This window comes from Somniosus microcephalus, unplaced genomic scaffold (assembly GCF_052327205.1).
Source record: "Somniosus microcephalus isolate GS21.2 unplaced genomic scaffold, FLI_Smic_1.0 unresolved_chr1, whole genome shotgun sequence".
Classification (NCBI taxonomy): domain Eukaryota; kingdom Metazoa; phylum Chordata; class Chondrichthyes; order Squaliformes; family Somniosidae; genus Somniosus; species Somniosus microcephalus.
The window spans coordinates 56,615,479-56,625,088 of NW_028225179.1; the positions used below are offsets into that span (position 1 = coordinate 56,615,479).

The 9,610-nt window shown below is 45.8% G+C and overlaps 1 non-coding gene across 1 annotated transcript; it reads right to left on the reverse strand.

Moving 5' to 3' along the window:
* Window positions 1-2,909: 2,909 nt before the first annotated feature.
* trnar-ucu (transfer RNA arginine (anticodon UCU)) lies at window positions 2,910-3,002 on the reverse strand. Its single transcript has 2 exons — window positions 2,966-3,002; window positions 2,910-2,945 (listed from the first exon to the last, which is right to left on the reverse strand). It is a non-coding gene; the product is annotated as a tRNA-Arg (tRNA).
* Window positions 3,003-9,610: the final 6,608 nt, after the last annotated feature.

Genomic DNA, 9,610 nt, shown 5'->3' on the forward strand with positions numbered 1-9,610 from the left:
TTTCCTCTCGAATTGCCTACAGGGTAGTAATTAACCCTCTGACATCTGGTAAAATTATTGCTTCCCTCGTTAGTCATCTTATGACCTTGTTAATCCCACTAGGTCTCTTTCTGTGCACAACAAAGTACCCTTATCCTAGAAGTTCACTTTTCACAGAACATTTCTTAAAATGTTTTCTAAATAGTCATTCCATCCTATAGCTTTACCAATGAAGGATGTCTCCAACTCGTATCTCGTTCTCTAGTTCTTGTCTCTTTAAGCATAATATTACTGAATTCCTCGTCACCACCAGTCTCCATAAACTTAGCACTACATTCTGTTACTTCAGTAATTGAAAACACAGCAGTTTCAGTCAGGTTTGCATAATTTTCCATCCTGCTTTTCTCTCAGCCATTCGCCATTTTATACAGATTTTTAGGCGTTTAACATACAATTTCACATATTATAGTTCTTAATAGTGTTTACTAAAACCTACAGAAACACCCTATCCTACATATGGTTACTGAGGTGTGGTATCTCAGAACTGCTCACAGTGCTCTAGCTGTGGTCCAAAACCTCACCCAATCGATCCGGCAAAGTCCTGCTCACTTGCTTGTGCTCAAAGTGAGACAGCTGCCCACAGAGTAGTCAAGTAACAACCTGACATAGTCATACTCAAAGAGTCCTACTCAAAGTTCACAACTTTCAGCCAACGTCCCAGACTCCTCCATCACCATCCCTGGGTATGTCCGGTCCCACCGACAGGACAGACCCACCAGAGATGGGGGTCACATGTCCCATTCGTACCAATAGTCATTGGTGCAAGAATCGAGGGATACATTTAGATCTACCTGACCGCAAATTCTCCAATCACTGAACCTGCACCGTGTGTTTTACCTCCGCAATCATTATTGGGCTGGTTTTGTGATATTCAATTTGTCGTGTAACCACAAGTCTCATCGCATCAGTCATTACAATAATGTTACGCCTCTGATATTTAACTGTAATAGAAGATGTTGAGAACAGTACGAGTACGCTACAGGATAATGAATATAAATAGCAGGAATATTGCAATAAAAGTAGAAAATGTTGGAAACACTCAGCAGGGCGGGCAGCATCTGTGGAGAGAGACACAGAGTTATCATTGCAGATCGAAGAGCTTTCATCAGAACCGGAACAAGTTAGAAATGTAGCAGGTTTTAAGCAAATACAATGGCAGGCAAAGGGGGAGCGGAGGAAAGGCCAACCGGAAGTTCTGTGATAGGGTGGAAGGCAGGAAAGATTAAATGACTAAAGGGGTGATGGTGCAAGGCTTTAGGGGTGGTATTGGGAGAAGCAAAGAAGCAAAAGATGGATCCAGAGGAGGTGTAACTGGTAACAGCAGAGTCATTACCAACAGCTGCTGTCCACAAAATGGGAACAGTGGATATGAACTGAAATTGATGAACTGAAATTGAGTCCAGATGAAAAGATGATGTGCTGTTCCTCTAGCTTCCGTTGAGCTTTATTAGAACAGTGTAGGAGGCCGAGGACAGAAGATCAGAGTGACACTTGCGGTCTGAATGAAATTGTTCCACAAAGTGATCACCCAATCTGCGTTTGGTCCCCCGAATTTAGAGGAGACCACGGTGTGAGCAGCGAATACCGATTACTACATTGAAAGAAGTTCAAGGACTTTGCTGTTTCACCTGGAGCGAGTGTTTGGGGCCCTGGATGGAGGGAAGGGAGGAGGTCAAAAGGCAGGTGCTACATCTCCTGCGCCTGCACGGGAAGGTGCCGTGGCAAGAATCAGCCTCAGCATCTGCTCCCTGTTCACTGGCTGCTGAAAGTTTAAATATATCCACCCAGAGGCAGCGTTAAATCTCCTGTATTGCCCAAATGCTTCAATATATCAATATGACAGTAATTGTGGTTAAAATACATTGGGGCATTTAAAGCAGATTCTGGGCCAGCAGTTTCCAAGGTGACCTTACCTGTGTCTCTCTTGCCTCTCTCTCCGCGTCCTCCCAAACGCTGCCAGTTTTTAAACCTTGTTTTAAATCTGCTAATCTGGGCCAGTGCATTCCACAGTCTCACAACCCTTTCTACAAATACCGTTTCAATTCTAAGTTTATTGATTCCGGGTATAGAAAATCCAAAGAAAAAAGTCTTGCATTTATCTAGGATGTCCCAAAAAGCTTTACTGCCAATGAAGCACTTTTGCAGGTGTAGTCACTGTTGTGATGGTGGAAACGCGGCAGCGAAATTGCGCACAGCAAGCTCCCACAAACAGATATGAACAGATATCCTATTTTAGTGATATTGTTTGAGGGACACATATTAGCCAGGACACCAGGGATAATTACCCTGCTCTTTGTCGAAATAGTGTTTGCTGTCCACCTGAGAGGCCAGACAGGGCCTTGGTTTTTCTTATCATCCAAAAGACGACATCTCCGATAGTGCAGCGCTCCCTCAGTATTGCACTGAACTGTCAGCCTAGATTTTTGTGCTCATCTCTTGGAATAGTTAGTGGATTTCAGGAGAGGGGAGGAATCTCTCCCAAGCTCCACCTTAAACTCCGCACAGACATGTCCCATAAACCCTTCATTTTCTTTGCATGTCTCTCTCTATCTCTCCCTAACTGTTTTTTTTCTCAATCTTTTTTCCCTGATGGACTTCGCAGGCTTCCTTGAATGGCCACTGCTGATCTAACCTGTAACACCAGCAGAAAACGGTAAAGAAACAAATAATGACTGAGGCGGCAGGGAAAGTAATTCAGAAAAGTACAGTGGAATGAATATAATATTTCAAGTAGGTGCGCAGATTGAAGCTGGACTGTTCTTCAATCACAATTCAGGCGATCTCATTGACCATTCCCATTCTCCGAAGGGCATCAATGAACCAGTTGTGGTTTTGCTGCAAAATTTCACCACCGGAACCTGGCTAAATAACGACTCTGGTGGGACTCGAACCCACAACCTTTGAATTACTTTCAGCGATTATTAACTAGAAGTCCAATGCGCTATCCATTGCGCCACAGAGCCGATGACGAATGATAGTTTCACATTACTCATTACAGGGATAGTCATTGTCGTCAAGTACAGATTTATCTCCTAATCTCTCTGCTGCGCTTCTTGTCGCTCTCACTGTCAATCTTCCTGCCTATCGCTTTGTCTCATTCTCAATATCTCGCTCTCAATCTCTCTCTCTCTCTCTGTGCCTTGCTGTGTGTCTCTGTGCCTTTCTCTGTCTCTCGGTCTCTCTCTCTGCTTTTGTCTCTCTTCCGCTCCCAGTAGGGTTGTAAACACTTCAACCAAGTCTACAGATATGTGGTATAGGTCGGGAAGACTCAAGGCTTGGAGACACCGAGTGTCTGTAGGGGCAGAACAGCAGTTTAATCAAGTAATGCCCCGCAGCCACCAGCACACAGCTCAGGTAAACTTCCTCATTTCTTGTCAGGACAGGATGAGCCCTCCCCAGTAGGGGCTGAGCTTTTCTGATTACAGGCAGTGTAGTGGGGAAATGGTCGGCAGTTGGAGCTCCGGTTTTGGAAAGGTTGACATATATCAGATGCTTGCACTTGTGGGGTGTCCAAAACTAGGGGTCATCAATACTCGATAGTCACTGACAAATCCAGTTGGCAATTCAGAATAAACTTCTTTCCTCAGAGAGTGGTTAGAATATGGAACTGGCGGCCACGTGGAGCGTTTGAGACGAATAGATGCATTTCAGGGGAAGCTGGATACACACAGGAGGGAGACAGGAACAGAAGCTTCTGCTGATCGGAGGAGATGAAGCAGCTCGGGAGGAGGCTGGTGTGGAGCAGAAACACCGACACACACCAGTTGGGCCCAATGGTCCGTTTAAGATTAGTAAAAGTCAGCGTCATTCTACGTAATTCCCGCCTTCTGTTTGGCTTCGTTCTTTGAGGGAATGGGAATATCGACAATGTTGGAAATGTAGATTCAGCTTCTGTCAGCAAACTTCAGCGGAAGAGCAGCTCCCACCACTGGATGCAGAGATACCGGAGAGACTGAGGACTCTGGGGGAGGGATGTCCGTGTGTTGCACAGACTCAGAACATTAGGAACAGCTATCGCCCAGTGTGTAAAACGGCCACCGACCGACTCGACCCTGAAAATTATTCGGGTAAGATTACGCGCAGCAGCGAAGATCAGTTGCTTTCTCCACGAGGTTAGGCGGGAGCTGCGAGCTTGAGAAATAGCAGTGGAGACAATGCTGAGCAATTTCAGGGTCAGCGCTCTGAGAAAAGAGAGGATTAAAGAACAAAAAGCAGATTTAGAACTTATGAACAGATCCGCCGCGAGCAGGGTTCGAGCCTCAGTTAAACAAACCCCGAGATTTTCGAATCCAACATCTTAACCACTCGGCTGTCATATCTGAAAGCGCCTGCCTTTTAAACAAACCCAGAATGATCCGGGACTGAATCACTTTTGTTCATGTTTCTGTCCTGGACAAACAAGTGGATTGCAGCTGTCAATCATAACATGGTTTGGAGGGAACTTCCTGCATTAATCAAACCACCAACAGCCTCCAGCTATCAATCAACTCTCTCCATCAGAGAGAGAGAGAGAGAGAAACTGTCAGAGGTTCCTGCATCCAGCCCTGAGCCTGTTACACTCACCAGCTACTCACTCACACCCCGCTGTCAGAAGCACTGAACATTTTTACCGAGACTCTTCAAATACAGTCTATAAAATGAGAAAAGATCAAAGTTCGTCAAAATTCGATTGAATGGAACAACGTTAATAAACTTTCCACCGTCACTCGGTTACCATTTTCGGCATTCCTTCAATCGGTAGAATAAATTATCGGCTGTTAGAATTTTCTTCACTGGGCTGAATAATTTTTGTGTGAGGAATGTTCCAGCGTCATAAACCAGGGGAACGCGCCGACTGAGCTGTGCCTTGATCGCTTCTGGGCAGTCGGACAGTTCACCCTTCATTCTGCTCTGATTCACTTTCCCAAAGCGGATCGACAGATCCTCAAATCTGCTGACTGGGTTTTCTGTTTTTGGTTGCTTTCGATTTGTCCCGCTCCCGACTGGCAATGTATTCCAGACCTCGGAGCAACCCTCCTCCTTGCATCGTGTCCCAGCCTCGATTGAAAGCGGCCCACAGCAACCCCAACCTCGTCACCTACCCGCTGACAGACACACCGCGGTCACACTCTGCTTCAGTGAGAATAATGTCCAGAGCGGTTTCAAGGTCGAATGCAATCGCGAGCAGAGCAGATCACTTGAGAGCGAAACAACTTTGCCTTTTGTACCTGTCTTCTAAAGTCTTCACTGCTGCACTCAGGCAGTTCATTAGGACGATAATGTATCCCAATAAGTTGATCCCAATTCAGCCGATCTCAGGGGTGCATAAAGAAAAATGTGAAGGTCCTGCATTGGCTTGAATCGAACCCGGATCAAACACGGCAAGCAAAAGGCTTCACCTGAACCAGGCAATGTCCGCACAGACCCGCGCTGCAGGTGTCCAGTCAGAAACGTGTCTGAAAGGTCATGCAGTCTGACAGAGCTCCTGTGATGACCGACCCAATCTGATCTACAGCCGCAGCACCGGCTGCTTCCAGCTGCGATCACCGAATGTTTAAGGCGTTTGCCGTGAATTTGAGTGGGGTATATCTGCGCAGATGCGAATCCTGCCCCCAACGCTGCTGGTTCAAGCTCTCTTCCTGAACCGGTCTGAAAGGATGGCTGATCAGCTGTGGGAGGCGGTGCGGTCCGTCATTACAGTCAGTTAGGCTGCATGTGTCCAGAGTGAAACCTGTCTGAGCGCCCAGCAGATTGACTTTAGTTTGACCATCTTTTTAATTTGCTTTCCAAGAGTTGCCCTGAGCAGGTGGTGAGTTTCCTTCTGGAGAGCAGTTCGCCAATCCAGCTCCGAGGGAAAGTGGGCTGTGACTGGAGTCAATTGTGTAGCAGGAAGTGTCGGGGCCGGCAGTTTCCCTTCCTGAAGGACATTCATCAACAAGTTGAGGTTTTGCTGTAAAATCACCCGGTTGAGCCCCGGAATCAAGGAGCCCTGACCTAGAAACAGGACTCGAACCCACAACCTCTCAATGCTGCATCTTGATTCATTCATTCATTATTCACAGATCTAATGAGATCTCCAGTGCGCCACAAAGCCGATTACATCACAGAGCCTTTTCAGTTACCCGGCTGGTTGGTTTTCACGTTGCTCCCGTGAGGCTCGGACAATGTGGGGAAATCAGCGCAAAATCTGGTTTTCCCCTATTTAAAGGAATGTTGTTTTCTACAGTGTCGATAAGCTGTGAGAAGGTGAGTTTTTACTAACAATAAATGGAGCTCGGGTGGGATTATGAACACGAGACCTCCCACATTTACATCTAGAAAATATCCCAAAGCGAGAGTCACACCCCTAAACCAACAGGGCACCAACAAAGCACCTTGCCCCTCATGAAACTTTACAATCTCAGAATCTGTCATTAGTGAAGAAAGCCATTCGACCCATCGTGCCTGTGCTGGCTCTCTGAAAGAGCTGTCTAATTAGTCCCACATCCCATAGTAGTACAAATGTTTCCCTTTTGAAGTATATCTCAGTAATTTGAGACATGACATGAGCTGAGTGCAGCATGTTTCGGAGCAAAAGCTAAAATTGGACCTGACGTTTAAGATGATTGATATCAGAGCAGAGGCGACAGGAGGAAACTCAGCGAGTTGTAGTGACCTGCAATGCACTGCCTGAAAGGGTGGTTGAAGCGGATGCAATAGTAACTTTAAGAAGAGCATTGGCTGAATACCCGAAGGGAAATCATTTACAGATCTATGGGGAAAGAACAGATGAGAGGGAATGATTGTGCAGGTCTTTCATAGACCAGTACAGGCACGATGGACTGAATGACCTCGTTTTGTGCTGTATTCCTGGCCCGCATCACCTCTTCCACCCTCGGTAAACTTCAGGTCATCCTAAACTGCTAACTCGCACCTAGTCCCCTTCACACATCGCCCCTGAGCTCGCTGACTGACATTGGCTTCCGGTTAAGAGATGCCTCGATTTTAAAACGTTCAACTTTGTTTTCAAGTCATTCCACAGCCTCGCCCCTCACTATCTCTGTAACCTCTTCCAGCCCTTCAACCCTCCGAGATCTCTGCGCTCCTCCAATTCTCGCCTCTTGCGCATCCCCAATTTAATCGCTGCACCATTGGCGGCCGTGCTTTCAGCTGCCTCGGCCCTAAGCTCTGGAAATCCCTCCCTGAACCTCTCCGCCTCTCCACCTCTCTTTCCTCCTTCAAGACGCTCCTTAAAACCCCCCTCTTTGACCAACTTTTTGACCATCTGCCCTAATATCTCCTTATGTGGCTCGGTATCAAATTGTGTTTGAAAACGCTCCTGTGAAGCGACTTGGGTCATTTTACTCAGTTAAAGGCCCTACATAAACGCAAGTTGCTGTTGTTGTATTATTATATGATTCTATGACGATAGGAGCAGGAGTAGGCCATTTGGCCCCTCGAGCCTGCTCCGCCATTCAATGCGATCAGGGCTGATCATCCAAATTCAGTACCCAGTCCCTGATTTCTCCCCATTCCCCTTGATCCCTTTAGCCTTAAGAAATATATCCAAATCCTTTTTGAATATATTTAATGTATTGCCCTCTACTGCCTTCTGTGGTAGAGAATTCCACAGGTTCACCAATCTCTGGCTGAAGAAATTCCTCCTCATTTCTGTCCAAAATGGCCTACCCCTTATCCTTAGACTGTGACCCCTGGTTCTGGACTCCGCAACCATCAGGAACATCCTTCCTGCATCTAGTCTGTCCAGTCCTGTCAGAATTTTATAAGTTTCAATGAGGTCCCCTCTCATTCTTCTATACTCCAGCGAGTATAAGCCGAATCGACCCAATCTCTCCTCATACGTCATTCCTGCCATCCCAGGTATCAGCCTGGTGAATCTTCGCTGAACGCCTTCCATGGCAAGAACACCCTTCCTCAGATAAGGTGACCAAACAGCACACAATAATCCAGATGTGGTCTCACCAAGGCCCTGTACAACTGCAGCAAGACATCCTTGTTCCTGTACTCAAATCCTCTCGCTACAAAGGCCAACATGCCATTTGCCTTCTTAACCGTCTGCTGCACCTGCATACTTACCTTCAGTGACTGGTGCACAAGGACACCCAGGTCTCGTTACACTTGCCCATCTCTGAATCTACTGCCATTCAGATAATAGTCTGCCTTCCTGTTTTCGCATTTATCCACGTTATATGGCATCTGCCATGCTTTTGCCCAATAACTTGTCCAAATCATCCTGGAGTTTCTTGCCATCCTCCTCACAGCACACACACACACCCAGCGTTGTGTCGTCAGCAAATTTGGAGATATTACATCTAGTTCCCTTGTCTAGACCATTAATATATATTGTGAATAGCTGGGGCCCAAGGACCGATCCCTGTGGTACCCCACTAATCACAGCTTGCCGTTCGGAAAAAGACCCGTTTATTCCAACTCTTTGCTTTCTGTCTGCCAACCAGTTCTCTATCCAAGTCAATACCTTGTCCCCAATCCCATATGCCTTAACTTTACACGCTAATCTCTTATACGGGACCTTATCAAAAGTCTTCTGAAAGTCCAAATACACCACATCCACAGGTTCTCCCTTATCTATTTTACCAGTTGCATCCTCAAAAAATTCCAGTAGATTAGTCAAGCATGATTTACCTTTTGTAAATCCATGTTGACTTTGTCCGATCCTGTCACTGTTTTCCAAGTGCTCTGCTATTACATCTTTTATAATGGACTCGAGCATTTTCCCCACTATCGATTTCAGGCTTACCGGTCTGTAATTCCCCATTTTCTCTCTACCACCTTTTTTGAATAGTTGGGTAACATTAGCTACCCTCCAATCCATGGGTACTGTTCCAGATTCCATCGAATGCTGGAAGATGATCAGCAAAGTATCAACTATTTCTAGGGCCACTTCCTTAAATACTCTAGGATGTAGATTAGTAGGCCCTGGGGATTTATCGGCCTTCAATCCCATCAATTTCCCTAACACCATTTCCCTACAAATACTGATTTCTTTCAGTTCCTCCCTTTATTCAGACCCCATGTTCCCCGACATCTCTGGGAGGTTATTTGTGTACTCCTTTGTGAAGTCCGAACCGAAATATGTATTTAATTGGTCTGCCATTTCTTTGTTCCCCATTATAAATTCCCCTGATTTAGACTGCAAGGGACCTACACTTGCCGTCACCAATCTTTTTGTCTTCACATATCTATAAAAGCTTTTACAGTCAGTTATTATGTTCCCTACAAGCTTACTCTCATATTCTATTTTCCCTTTCTTAATTAATCCCTTTGTCCTCCTTTGTTGAATCCTAAACTGCTCCCAATCCTCAGGTTTACTACTTTTTCTGGCCAATTTATATGACCTCTCCTTGGATCTTATGCTATCCCTAATTTCCCTTGTTATCCACGGTTGAGTCACCTTTTTTGTTTTATATTTATGCCAAACTGGGATGAACATTTTCTGTAGTTCATCCATGCGGCCTTTGAATGTTTGCCATTGCCTATCCATCGTCAACACTTTGAGTGACATTCCCCAATCAATACTACCCAACTGGCGCCTCAGACCATTGTAGTTTCCTTTATTTAAATTTAGGAACCT